The 14,152-nt window shown below is 42.8% G+C and overlaps 1 pseudogene; it reads right to left on the bottom strand.

Moving 5' to 3' along the window:
- The window catches only part of LOC136480057 (protein PEP-RELATED DEVELOPMENT ARRESTED 1 homolog, chloroplastic-like), a 139,205-nt pseudogene that overhangs the window by 107,340 nt on the left and 17,713 nt on the right, over positions 1 to 14,152 (bottom strand).

Here is a 14,152-nt window from a genome sequence, read left to right as displayed (position 1 = left end):
CCTCGCGCTGTAGCTTCACTTAATCATTGATAGGGCTTGAGGAAGACGGCTGCTCCAATTCCCTTGTACATGATATTCAGAGTGGGGATCTCTGGTTGAGGTGGATCTGCTATTGGTGGAGAATTGTTGGGGTGAGCGAAGAACTCGTCAAACATTGTCTTCCAACAATTGGTCGTGTTGCGGATGTTGAGGTCCTCTTTGGAACGTGCATGCTTGCTGTTGCTTAGGCGAGCATCGTTGTCCATCAACTTGGTGGCGAGGCCGTTGTAGGTAAGTCTGGCGGCGATGCTGCTTGTTGCATGATCGCTGCGGGGTGCAGCGAGCAACAAGGGTACAGCGGCGTCGGGCAGCAGCGGGCTGCTGCTGGTGTTGCCGGCGAAGAACTTGTCGCCCAGTTTCGCCAATTGATCGATGATGTTGTGGGCGCAGTCGATGATCATGGTGGTGGTGGCCATCAGATCGATTTGGTCTCTGGATACCAGTGTTAGAGCCCGGCAGGGAGAGGGGCCCTTGAGTGCGGCGGCTAGGGTATGGGGGACTAGAGGCGTTAGCTATGGAGGGGAGGGAGAGAGGCATAGGGGGAGAGGACCGAGGCTTAGAAGGGAGAGGAGGGGATAGAAGGCCCTTGGCCTGTTCTACTATTGCTTAAGATTGAAAGGTTACATCGCACCGGTATTTTTAGTCCTGGGAGACTTAGGCCCTAAGCAAACTAGTCTTGTCCTCTCCTCCAAGCAAGCAAATCCTACCCTCCTGGATCTAGATGTCGGTGGCACGGCGGGAGGCCGCCCCTCTGCTGGTCGCGCCCCCTTCCTTGTGGCGTGGTCAGCCCAGTCCTAGCCGGCCTAGGGCCCCTCCTGGGCACTCCATTAGATGTATGACATCTCTTCCCCCTTCTCCTGGCAGCGCGTCCTCATGCCACGGCTTCGCTTGATCATTGATAGGGCTTGAGGAAGATGGCTGCTCCAATTCCCTTGTACGTGATCTTCCAAGTGGGGATCTCTAGTTTACGTGGATCTGCTATTGGTGGAGAATTGTTGAGGTGAGCGAAGAACTCGTCAAACATCGTCTGCCAATGATTGGTCGTGTTGCGAATGTCGAGGTCCTCTTTGGAACATGCATGCTCGTTGTTGCTTAGGCGAGTGTCGTTGTCCATCAGCAAGGCTAGCGACGACGCTGCTTGTTGCATGGTTGCTGCGGGGTGCAGCGAGCAACAAGGGTGCAGCAATGTCGGGCAGCAGCAGGCTGCTGCTAGTGTAGCCGGCGAAGAACTTGTCATCCAGTTTTGCCAATTGATCGATGATGTTGTGGGAACGGTCGATGATCATGGTGGTGGTGGCCATCAGATCGATCTGGTCTCTGGATACTAGTGTTAGAGCACAGCAGGGAGAGGGGCCCTTGAGGGCGGCGGCTAGGGTTTGGGGGACTAAAGGCGTCAGCTATGGAGGGGAGGGAGAGAGGCGCAGGGGAAGAGGACCAAGGCTTAGAAGGGAGAGGAGAGGATAGAAGGCCCTTGGCTAGTTCTACTATTGCTTAAGATTGAAAGGTTAAATCGCCCCTATATTTATAGTCTTGGGAGACTTAGCCCCTAAGCAATCTAATCTTGTCCTCTCCTCCATGCAAGAAAATCCTATCCTCCCAGATCTAGATGTCGGCGGCGCGGCGGGAGGACACCCCTCCGCTGGTCATGCCCCCCTCCTAGTGGCACGATCAGCCCAGACCTAGCCGGCCTAGGCCCCCTCCTGGGCTCTCCATTAGACGTAGGACAAAGATTGTGTTATTTTCATTTCATGGAAGGCCATTAGTAAAGGATGTGTGTACTCATGCTTTTCAACTTACCTCTACTAGATCATCTGCTTGATTTGCAATGTCACTAAGATTTTTTCTAGGAATTTGGCACTTATGACCTTTATCATTCTTAAAAACACCTCCACCAGTAGCTACATGGCGCAACAATTCATGCCTGCTCTCTTTCTTTTCAGTCTAGCAAAGGAGTCCAACAAGCTGGACCTGGTTTGTAAAATGCAACACCACTAGTGTAACACCTCGGGTGTTTAAATACTAAAACCTGCCATGTCATCATATGCATTGCAAAGCATTTGGCATTTAGTGAAAATTTTGATATGCATACACTAAAACAAGTTTACATTTATGTGGTATGTGTTGAATTGTAGGGTTTGAATTGAGTTCAAAGTTTGGTTTGGATTTGAAGTTTTGAAAACCCTGATTTCCAGCGATTAGTTTTGACCCGAAAAACCCATTTAAAAAACAAAGTACATTTTGGGGTTGAGCATAAAAGCAAAAGTGTAGGGCTTGTCAAGTTATACAAAGTTTGTTTTTGGAGTTTCAAAGTTGTTTAGAAAAAATTGAAGTAATTTGAAAAGGCGGAATGTACTTAAAGTGTCCCCTTTTGAATTCAAATTTGCAGTTCAAAATGTAGACCGAATTTGGGTATGGTTATAAAAGCAAAGTTGTAGAACTTTGAATTTTGAACAACTTTTATTTTTGGAGATTTTTGAGTTGTTACATGAATTTGGGAGTAATTTGGTTTTGAAAATGAATGGCAATTCTGTAATTAAGTGGAACAGTGTTCACCGCCTAAGCTACACCGCCGGCGACCTTCTTCTTGGTTCTAGGCGCGCGCGTGGCCGTCCTCAGCTTTGCGCTGGCATGGGGAAGGCGTCGTCGTGGCTTCCTCTTACTTCCTGGTCGTCCTTTAAAGGCCGAGACGCAGTCGCCGTCGTTCTTTTCTCCTCTGCTTTCCAGTCACCACCGCCGCTGCTCCGTTGAGCCCTCGCCGTCGATTTAGCGCCTATGCCATCGCAGCAAAGCGCTCAATAGCTTTGCTAGTTCCTTGCGCACCTAGACAACCAACTGTGGTCGCCTGATTCTGCCGGGAACTGCCGCTAGCAGCCCTTCTTCCTCGCGGCCGGCAACCTCTCCTTCACAAGCGCCTCTCCGTGGCCAGCGCCCTCCAGTGAGCCATTGGCCTTGCTTTGTGTACCTATAGCTCCGTCTCGATGCCATGGTGCTAAATCCCTTGTTGCTTGGTCATTTTGCCCACTGCAGTCGCCGGAACACCGCCACCGACGAGCTTTGCTTCGCCGTGATCACCGTAGACGTCGACCCGCGTCACCGTTGCTTCTCCGGTCTCGCTCTTTGCTTCAACACGTTCGGGGTGAGCTACTAATGCTTCCTGGACCCTTTGTTTGACTGCTACCGGTCTCCTGTTGCCAACATAGCACCGCCGTGCTGTCGCATCCGCCATGTCCGGCGTTAGTCTTGAATCATGCTGTTACAGCTTAAGCTAGTGCCTTCAATCGATGCGCCTAGTCATGGTGATTGTTTTGGTACTTTGGCCGTCGCCATTGGCCTCACCGTCGACGAGTTAGCGTCGGTCAGTGCCGTCGTCGCCGTAGTCAAACGCGGGAGGTTGAAGATGACAAGTGGGGTCCGTTGTCAGTGACTCAGCGTTCAAAATGAATTTTCTGTTTTTTAGATTTAAATGAATAGTGATATAATTTGTTATTTTTGTGTAGATTTATTTAGAGCTCCAAAAATAATGAATTTTTTTTGTGACCTCTCTGTGATGTATATTATTTAAGCAAAATATGAAATATTGCTTTTTAGTACTTTTTGAATGTGATGAAAATTGCTCAATTAATTAATAAATGGATTTCCATTATTTTTCTAGGCTCAATTAATTATCCAAAAATTATGAAATTTGTTTTTCCACTTACTTATCATGTGATGAATCTTTACTAAAATTTTTTAGCTCAATTAGAATAAGTTGATTTGTTTCATAATTTTGAATTAAATAATTAATTCATAAAAGCAAATAGTAACCTTTAATGATTTAGGTTTTGTTTGAAATTTTGGATTGAGTGATGACCTTGGGTCATTAGTTGATAATGATCCTTGGCAATTGATGTATGTGTTACGAAAAAGATTTAGTTCGTTTGACTTGCAACTGTACCGCCAAGGAAAGTTGTATTCGAATTGTTAATTTTGCATCCATCATCAAGCATCATGTTTCGTATCCCGCATCATGTTAAACATGGCATTGTTACTATGTGTAGTGAACGAAGGTGAACACGTGTTAGTTAATCAAGTTGCGGAGGAGGTTAATCCGTCTGCTGAGGTCGGATCTGATACTTGTGGAACGTCGTAGGAACCTAACTTTTCCATCAACTAAGGCAAGCCCTGGATGCATATAACCCTACCTTGTGTTTTACAAATTGATTTTGCTTTTGCTTTTCTCTACTGCATTAAAGTGATTAGGAGTTAAGTAAAAACCTAATTGGTGCATTACCAACATTGTTTTTCCGTATCTACCTTGTTAGCAGTTTTACGTCGCAAAATGTCTAGTTATGCTTAGCCATGCTTAGATAGATCAAAGTCGGGTGATTACCTATCACCTGCAGGTTTTAAATGGATCTTTGGTTACTTATGTTATCATGTGATATGAGCATGTGGAGTAATAAATCTAGACCGGGCAGACTCGGTGTGTGTGAGCCACAAGACATGGAAGTCTTGTGAGCGGGTACTTTCCGCCTATGTCGGTTAAGGTCCGTCCGTTGTTGAACTGTGTGCGGTGAGAATTTGTAGTACTAACCACATACTCCGGTAAGCCTTAACTTAGCTATTCTATTATGAGAATGGCTACTCGCGCACTGGGAGTGGAGAGATGGCGGGAATAGCGTGTACCCACGTGGCAATGGGCTGGATTGGTGGAGTACTGTATTCTCGGGTGGCGCGGACCTGTTCTAGTTTAGAGGATCCGAGGGTAGGTTGGTATATGTAGGTCAGGGACCTGCATATGTCATGTGGTCTAGAATTCCCAGCTGGGTTTTAATCGGTTCAAATTGTCGTTGCTCCTCGGTTATGGAGACTCACTTCTCTGTTCATCATCGTAAATAATAACTGGAACTTGAGTAAGGTTTGAGAAAGAGCTTGATATGAAGTTCATGATCTCATTACGGATCATGGCAGATTCATATGTGGTACTTATAAAGTTTTACATGTTGAAATAAAGAATTTTGTTAAAGAGCTTTTACGCAAAAGAACTTTGGTTATTGTTAAAGCCATACCTTGAATCCCTGAGCCTCCAATCCTAATTTTATCAGTTCTTATTTCGGTTAAGTCTTGTTGAGTACTTTTGTACTTAGGGTTCGTTGACCCTTGTTGTAGGTGAGCCTCATGAGTAGATCTATTTTGGATCGTGCTGCATGACTATTGTTCGATCTGACGATGAGAAGTGAATGGGTGGCCCTTGGGCAGGGCAGTTTTATTGTGTGCTTTGTATTATATTATAACTCCACTCCACTATTTTGTTTTGTAATAATCATTGAACTTAGTCATGAGGTTTGAAACTAATGTTTTATAAACTAAGTTATTATAAGACTTTCGTTGTTTTTACTCTGGTGTATCTTTTTGAATAAACTGTTGTAATACTGCAATGACTCTGTAATGTGATCCTGCTTGGAAATCGTGGATGATTCAGGGTTTCCCGAGGACACCCGACAGTCTTCTTAAGTTACCAGGAATATATGCATAGTCGTCAGAGGTCGTTGGACAGTGACAGGTGCATGTGGGTCCTATAATTTAGGAGGTTCTGCCATAGAATGGTATCAGAGCGCGATCGTTACAAAGTCTTTATCGTATTGGTTTACAAAAAATTTCAAAACAATTTGGGATGACTGAACTTAACTTGTTAATTTGGTCCAAATTGCTTCTGACTTATCTTATTTCTTTCTCACCATTCCTTATTTGATTAAAAAGGTTTTGTGTGGTGGAGTAGTAATCTTACTATGCCCTATATAAAAACAAATGTTGTTTTTGTGCATTATAAGCTTTGATGTTTTTGTTCGTAAGAACAATTCATGCATCATGATTAATTCACTTGTTACTTCCTTCACCCTAAGTCTGGGTTGAGTAGTGAGTCTAGTTTGAGTAATGTAATCCATCCTAGCTGCTCTTTAGACTTTGATCAAATGGTCTTACTTGGATTAAATTGGCTTCCTACAGTATGGCTCGTACCAAGATGACGCCCCGTAAGTCCACTGGACCCAAAGGAGTTCCTCGTCACCAACTTGCCCCTAGGAATGACGGTGCTAATAGTAGCAGCTCTAGGCCTGATCCCCAGGCAGAGATATAGAGGCTTTCGGCTAAGTTAGCATAGGCTACAAGAGACAAAACTTTGGATGCTATCCAGGTAGGAGAACTACAGGATCAATTGAGGCGTCTCACCACCGCACATAGGAATTGTGAGAGTATGTTAGTTCGTATGGTGGATGGGAGAAATGAAGCCTGGCATAGAGAAAATGTAGCTAGAGCTAGAACTCATGAGCTAGAATTCTATGTAAAAGATTTAGAAGAACATAATACTTATCTACATGAAGAAGTTCATAGGCTAAGAAATCTCCTAGATCCAAATCATTAACCCCAAGCTGATGCCATGGACCCCAGTGTCATCCTTGCCGATGATGTCGAATCAGAAGAGGAAGAAGAAGAAGGCCCTGAAGAATTAGTAATGATTGATGAAAGTGATAATGAAGGCGATAATATTTCTGGAATGGATACCGAGCCTGAAGTTTGAAGTAATCAAGGAAAGGAGTAGAGTTGTATAATAGTTAGTTCTAGTTAAGTTAAGTAGTTTTGTTTAGGTTCATGCGGGTTTGTGTTTATATTAGTAAACCCTATGTAATGTGTTTGAAGTAAGCTTTTGTTGCAATTTAATAAAGACTTGTGAGTAAAGTTTGGTTTATTATGAGCAGATGCGTCGTATGTGGGGTTCGTATATTCTTGGTACTTCACAAGATGAGAATGGTATTCCAGATCCGCCACCAGTTCCAACAAATCTGGCTGATGCTATAGCCGCACTTGTCAATGTGATGGTTGAAAATTCTCGTTTGCTTCATGAGATAGCTCAAAGTAATTAGAATCAGATGCAAGGAAACCGTGGTCGCCATCATAACAGGCAGGAGGCTACATATGTTGATTTTACAGACACAAGGCCACCGGTGTTCACCAAGGCAGATGAACCATTGGAGGCTGACGATTGGCTTCGAACCATGGAGCAGAAATTTGATCTCATTCCATGCACAGAGTTTTAGAAACCATTCTTTGCTGCCTAGCAACTTAGAGGTGTAGCCGGTGCTTGGTATGCGAATCTTATGGCCATGCAACCCACAGGTGTTCCGTTAACTTGGACAGAGTTTCGTACTGCTTTCAGAGCTCATTATATCCCGGAGGGAGTTATGGCTATGAAGCTAGATGAATTCCTTGCCTTGAAGCAATGGGATCAGACGGTTATGCAGTATGTGGGAAGATTCAATCATATGTCGCAGTATGCATCTAAACATGTCAACACAGATGTCAAGAAAAAGAAATGGTTCATGAGAGGTCTGAATACCAAATTGCAGACTATGATGACAACTTGTACCAATGTCACTTATCATGAGGTAGTGAATATTGCAATTGCTTCAGAGGGAAAGTATCGGTAGCATAAGGAGCTCAAGAAGAAAAAGAGTATGCCGTCTGGATCTTTTGGGGGAAATCAAAAGAGGCAGAGGGTGTTTATCATCCAGTAAATCATAATCGTCCTCCTTATCGTCCGCCGCAATTCCAAGCCAGGCAACAGTCAAATGTCCATCCTGCTATAACCTACCCGAATTCACAGTAGACCAATGCTCCTGGTGGCAATGCTCCAACGTCCCAGGGTCACAACTATCCGTGTTACAATTGTGGAAGGACCGGTCATTTCTCCAGGGAATGTCCGTATCCCAAGCAGGCTAATCAAAATTATCAGAAGGCCCCTGTAAATCAACAACAGGGTCAGGCACAGAACAAAAATAACAATCAGAATGCTCAGAAAGGCAAAGATGAAAGGAAGACAGGACGGGTGTTCTATATTCAAGCTAGGGAAATTCTAGAAGGGGAGCCAGTGATGATGGGTATGTTTCCTATTGCCAATCACCCTGCAGTTATACTTTTTGATTCGGGTGCATCTCATTCATTCATCAATAGAACATTTGTGGTAAAGCATGAAATTTCAATTGGGGCAACAAATGAAAATTTCTTTATACAATCGCCCAGGGGACGTCTATGTACTAAGGAAATGGTATACCAGGTACCCATAAACCTAGGTGGGCATATTTTTCCCACTACCATGATTATCCTAAAGGATCAGGATATAGATGTAATCTTGGGAATGAATTGGATGTATCAGCATAAGGCTGTTATAGATGCTTTGAATAGAACTATAAGGGTGAGTTTACCAGATAGTAATTCTCAACTTCTCATCCAACTTCCAACCTTAAGCAGATCTGTGGGCAAGGTTTGTGCAACTGCTGTCAAAGAGATTAGAGATATCCTGGTAGTGTGTGAATTTCCAGATGTGTTTCCTAAAGATTTACCCGGTCTACCACCTGATAGGGATGTCCAGTTTAACATAGAGTTGCAACCTGGAACAGCTCTGATTTCTCAGAGAGCTTATAGGATGCCACCTAAGGAATTGGCCGAGTTGATGGCTCAGTTACAAGAATTGATTGAGAAGGGGTTTATCCAACCTAGTTCATCACCTTGGGGATGGCCGGCAATTTTTGTGAAAAAGAAAGATGAGACCCTGAGGTTATGTGTCGACTATCATCTATTGAATGAAGTGACCATCAAGAATAAGTATCCCTTACCTCGGATAGATTTGCTTTTTGATCAATTGGCCGGAGCCAAAGTTTTCTCCAAGATAGATTTGAGGTCAGGATATCACCAAATCAAGATAAAGCCTGAAGATATTCCCAAAATGGCATTTACCACAAGATATGGATTATATGAATACTTGGTAATGTCTTTTGGTTTGACAAATGCTCTAGCTCATTTCATGTATCTGATGAATTCAGTATTCATGCCTGAGCTAGACAAGTTTGTAGTGGTGTTTATTGATGACATTCTAGTATATTCCAAGAATAAGGAAGAACATGCGAAACATCTCAGAATTGTTCTGACCCGCTTGAGAGAACATCAACTATATGCCAAGTTCAGCAAGTGTGATTTTTGGCTTAAGGAAGTACAATTTCTTGGACATGTCTTGTCAGCTGAAGGCGTTGCAGTTGATCCAAGCAAAGTGAAGGATGTGCTTGATTGGAAACCACCAACCACAGTTCATCAAGTTCGGAGTTTTCTGGGATTGGCGGGGTATTACCATCGGTTTATTCCAGATTTCTCTAAAGTATCAAAGTCCATAACTGAATTATTGAAGAACCGAGTCAAGTTTGTCTGGTCATAGCCGTTTGATGTTTATTGTGATGCTTCAGGTATTGGTATTGGATGTGTGTTGATGCAAGAAGGCCGAGTCATTGCCTATGCATCCAGGCAACTTAAGCAACATGAAGAGCACTATCCGACTCATGATCTAGAGTTAGCAGCTGTGGTCCATGCTCTGAAGATTTGGCGGCATTACCTGCTTGGTAATACATGCCATATTTATACAGATCACAAGAGTTTAAAGTATATCTTTACTCAATCGGATTTGAACATGCGACAAAGAAGATGGTTAGAATTGATTAAAGATTATGACTTGGAAGTACATTACCATCCTGGTAAAGCAAATGTAGTTACAGATGCCCTCAGTCGAAAGAGCCATTGCAATTGTCTGGCAGTGAGAACAATGGGTTTGACTTTATGTCAAGAGATGGAGAAGTTGAATGTAGAAATAATTCAACAAGGTAGTTTGACTAATATAATTGTTGAAGCCACTATTCGAGACCAGATTATTGCTGCTCAGAAAGAAAACAAGGGTATAGCCCATATCAAAGAAAGAATCAAGGATGGGAAAGCGAAATGTTTCAAAGTAGATGATGAAGGTGTGTTATGGTTCAAGAATCGCTTAGTGGTACCCAAGGTTCCAGAGTTGCGACAATCAATTCTAGAAGACGCACATGCTACTAGGTTATCTATCCATCCGGGAAGTAACAAGATGTACCATGACTTGAAACGAAGATTTTGGTGGACCAAAATGAAGATAGATATTGCTAGATACATAGCAAAGTGTGATACTTGTCAAAAGGTGAAAGCTATACATTTGAGGTCTGCTGGTGAATTACAACCATTACCTATTCCATCTTGGAAGTGGGAGGACATAAGTATGGACTTTATTGTTGGTCTACCCAAGACATCAAAGGGATTTGACTCAATATGGGTTATTGTAGATCGACTAACCAAGTCAGCATATTTTCTTCTAGTCTAGAATACATATCCCACTATACGGTATGTCAAGATGTATTTAGAGCGAATCATGAGCCTCCATGGAGTACCCAAGACTATTGTGTCCGATAGGGGTACACAGTTTGTCTCTAGTTTTTGGAAACAGTTGCATTCTTCATTGGGTACCAAACTACTGTATAGTATAGCTTATCATCCACAGACTGATGGACAGACTGAAAGAGTCAATCAAGTACTTGAAGATATGTTAAGGTGTTGTGTCCTTAACTATTCCACTAAGTGGGACGAATGCTTACCTTTGGCCGAGTTCTCATACAACAATAGTTATCAGGAAAGCATTAGAATGGCTCCATTTGAAGCACTCTATGGTCGTAGATGCAGAACATCGCTGAGTTGGTCTGAGCCCGAAGAAAGAAGATTCTTTGGAGTTGACCTTGTGAAAGAAACAGAAGACAAGGTTAGGCAAATACAAAGTAATTTGAAGATAGCTCAGTCTCGACAAAAGAGTTACGCAGATAAATGACGTAGACCATTGGTGTTTAACAAGGGAGATTTTGTATATCTGAAAGTATCACCAATGAAGGGAGTTACCCGTTTTGGTGTTAAAGGCAAGTTGGCACCTCGATATATTGGACCATTTCAAATTTTAGAGAGGTATGGAAAAGTGGCATATCACTTGAAATTACCAGAACATCTAGCAGCTGTACATAATGTGTTCCATGTTTCTCAATTAAAGAAGTGTCTCTGAGTGCCTGAGCAGAATGTTGAGGTTGAAGGAGTGGAACTTGAACCAGATTTGACCTATTCCGAATATCCTATCCGAGTTCTAGATCAGAAGGACCGTGTTACTCGAAGGAGGACAATCAAGTTCTACAAGATACAATGGAATCAACATTCCGAAGAAGAAGCTACTTGGGAATCCAAAGATTACTTGTTAGAAAAATTTCCAGAGTTTCTTGCTTCAATATAGAATAGAGTAATGTTAGTTGAGCTCAGTTGTTGCCAGTTGTGTTTTGTAAAGGGACCTCAGCTATTTTATGGATAGATTTTGTATGTGTTCTCGTGACACATTTCCTTTTCCATTACTTACCCTATGGCTTTGAATCTCGGGGCAAGATTTCTTTTAGGGGGAAGGATTGTAACACCTCGGGTGTTTAAATACTAAAACCTGCCATGTCATCATATGCATTGCAAAGCATTTGGCATTTAGTGAAAATTTTGATATGCATACACTAAAACAAGTTTACATTTATGTGGTATGTGTTGAATTGTAGGGTTTGAATTGAGTTCAAAGTTTGGTTTGGATTTGAAGTTTTGAAAACCCTGATTTCCAGCGATTAGTTTTGACCCGAAAAACCCATTTAAAAAACAAAGTACATTTTGGGGTTGAGCATAAAAGCAAAAGTGTAGGGCTTGTCAAGTTATACAAAGTTTGTTTTTGGAGTTTCAAAGTTGTTTAGAAAAAATTGAAGTAATTTGAAAAGGCGGAATGTACTTAAAGTGTCCCCTTTTGAATTCAAATTTGCAGTTCAAAATGTAGACCGAATTTGGGTATGGTTATAAAAGCAAAGTTCTAGAACTTTGAATTTTGAACAACTTTTATTTTTGGAGATTTTTGAGTTGTTATATGAATTTGGGAGTAATTTGGTTTGGAAAACAAATGGCAAGTCTGTAATTAAGTGGAACAGTGTTCACCGCCTAAGCTACACCGCCGGCGACCTTCTTCTCGGTTCTAGGCACGCGCATGGCTGTCCTCAGCTTCATGCTGGCGCGCGGAAGGCGTCGTCATAGCTTCCTCTTGCTTCCTGGTCGTCCTTTAAAGGCCGAGACACAGTCGCCATCATTCTTTTCTCCTCCTCTGCTTTCCAGTCACCACCGCCGCTGCTCCGTTGAGCCCTCGCCGTCGATTTAGCACCTATGCCATTGCAGCAAAGCGCTCAATAGCTTCGCTAGTTCCTTGCACACCTAGACAACCAACTGTGGTCGCCTGATTCCGCCAGGATCTGCCGCTAGCAGCCCTTCTTCCTCGCGGCCAGCAACCTCTCCTTTGCAAGCGCCTCTCCGTGGCCAGCACCCTCCGGTGAGCCGTTGGCCTTGCTTTGTGTACCTACAGCTCCGTCTCGATACTGTGGTGCTAAATCCCTTGTTGCTTGGTCATTTTGCCCACTGCAGTCGTCGGAACACCGCCACCGATGAGCTTTGCTTCGCCGTGATCACCGTGGACGTCGACCCGCGTCACCGTTGCTTCTCCGGTCTCGCTCTTTGCTTCAACACGTTCGGAGTGAGCTACTGATGCTTCCTGGACCCTTTGTTTGACTGCTACCGGTCTCCTGTTGCCGGCGTAGCGCCGCCGTGCTGTCGCATCCGCCATGGCCGGCGTCAGTCTTGAATCATGCTGTTATAGCTTAAGCTAGTACCTTCAATTGATGCACCTAGTCATGGTGATTGTTTCAGTACTTTGGCCATCGCCGTTGGCCTCACCATCGGCGAGTTAGCGTCGGTCAGCGTCGTCGTCGCCGTAGTCAAACGCGGGAGGTTGAAGATGACAAGTGGGGTCCATTGTCAGCGACTCAGCGTTCAAAATGAATTTTCTGTTTTTTAGATTTAAATGAATAGTGATATAATTTGTTATTTTTGTGTAGATTTATTTAGAGCTCCAAAAATTATAAAAATTTTTGTGTGACCTCTCTATGATGTATATTATTCAAGAAAAATATGAAATATTGTTTTTCAGTACTTTTTGAAAGTGATGAAAATTGCTCAATTAATTAATAAATAGATTTCCATGATTTTTCTAGGCTCAATTAATTATCCAAAAATTATGAAATTTGTTTTTCCACTTACTTATCATGTGATGAATCTTTACTAAATTTTTTAGCTCAATTAGAATAAGTTGATTTGTTCCATAATTTTGAATTAAATAATTAATTCATAAAAGCAAATAGTAACCTTTAATGATTTAGGTTTTGTTTGAAATTTTGGATTGAGTGATAACCTTGGGTCATTAGTTGATAATGATCCTTAGCAATTGATGTATGTGTTACGAAAAAGATTTAGTTCATGTTTTGTATTGTTAATTTTGCATCCATCATCGAGCATCATGTTTCGTATCCCGCATCATGTTAAACATGGCATTGTTACTACATGTAGTGAACGAAGGTGAACACATGTTAGTTAATCAAGTTGCAGAGGAGGTTAATCCATCTATTGAGGTCGGATCTGATACTTGTGGAACGTCGCAGGAACCTAACTTTTCCGTCAACGAAGGCAAGCCCCGGATGCATATAACCCTACCTTGTGTTTTACAAATTGATTTTGCTTTTGCTTTTCTATACTGCATTAAAGTGATTAGGAGTTAAGTAAAAACCTAATTGGTGCATTACCAACATTGTTTTTCCGTATCTACCTTGTTACCAGTTTTACGTCGCAAATGTCTAGTTATGCTTAGCCATGCTTAGACAGATCAAAGTCGGGTGATTACCTGTCACCTGCAGGTTTTAAATGGATCTTTGGTTACTTATGTTATCATGTGATATGAGCATGTGGGGTAATAAATCTAGACCGGGCGGACTCGGTGTGTGTGAGCCACAAGACATGGAAGTCTTGTTAGCGGGTACTTTCCGCCTGTGTCGGTTAAGGTCCGTCCGTTGTTGAACTGTGTGCGGTGAGAATTTGTAGTACTAACCACATACTCCGATAAGCCTTAACTTGGCTATTCTATTATGAGAATGGCTACTCGCGCACTGGGAGTGGAGAGATGACGGGAATAGTGTGTACCCACGTGGCAATGGGCTGGATTGGTGGAGTACTGTATTCTCGGGTGGCGCGGACCCATTCTAGTTTAGAGGATCCGAGGGTAGGTTGGTATATGTAGGTCAGGGACCTGCATATGTCGTGTGGTCTAGAATTCCTAGCTGGGTTTTAATCGGTTCGAATC

This window comes from Miscanthus floridulus, chromosome 9, assembly GCF_019320115.1.
Source record: "Miscanthus floridulus cultivar M001 chromosome 9, ASM1932011v1, whole genome shotgun sequence".
NCBI lineage: Eukaryota > Viridiplantae > Streptophyta > Magnoliopsida > Poales > Poaceae > Miscanthus > Miscanthus floridulus.
Note: the sequence above shows the minus strand (reverse complement) of the source record. Positions and strands in the feature narration are given on the sequence as shown.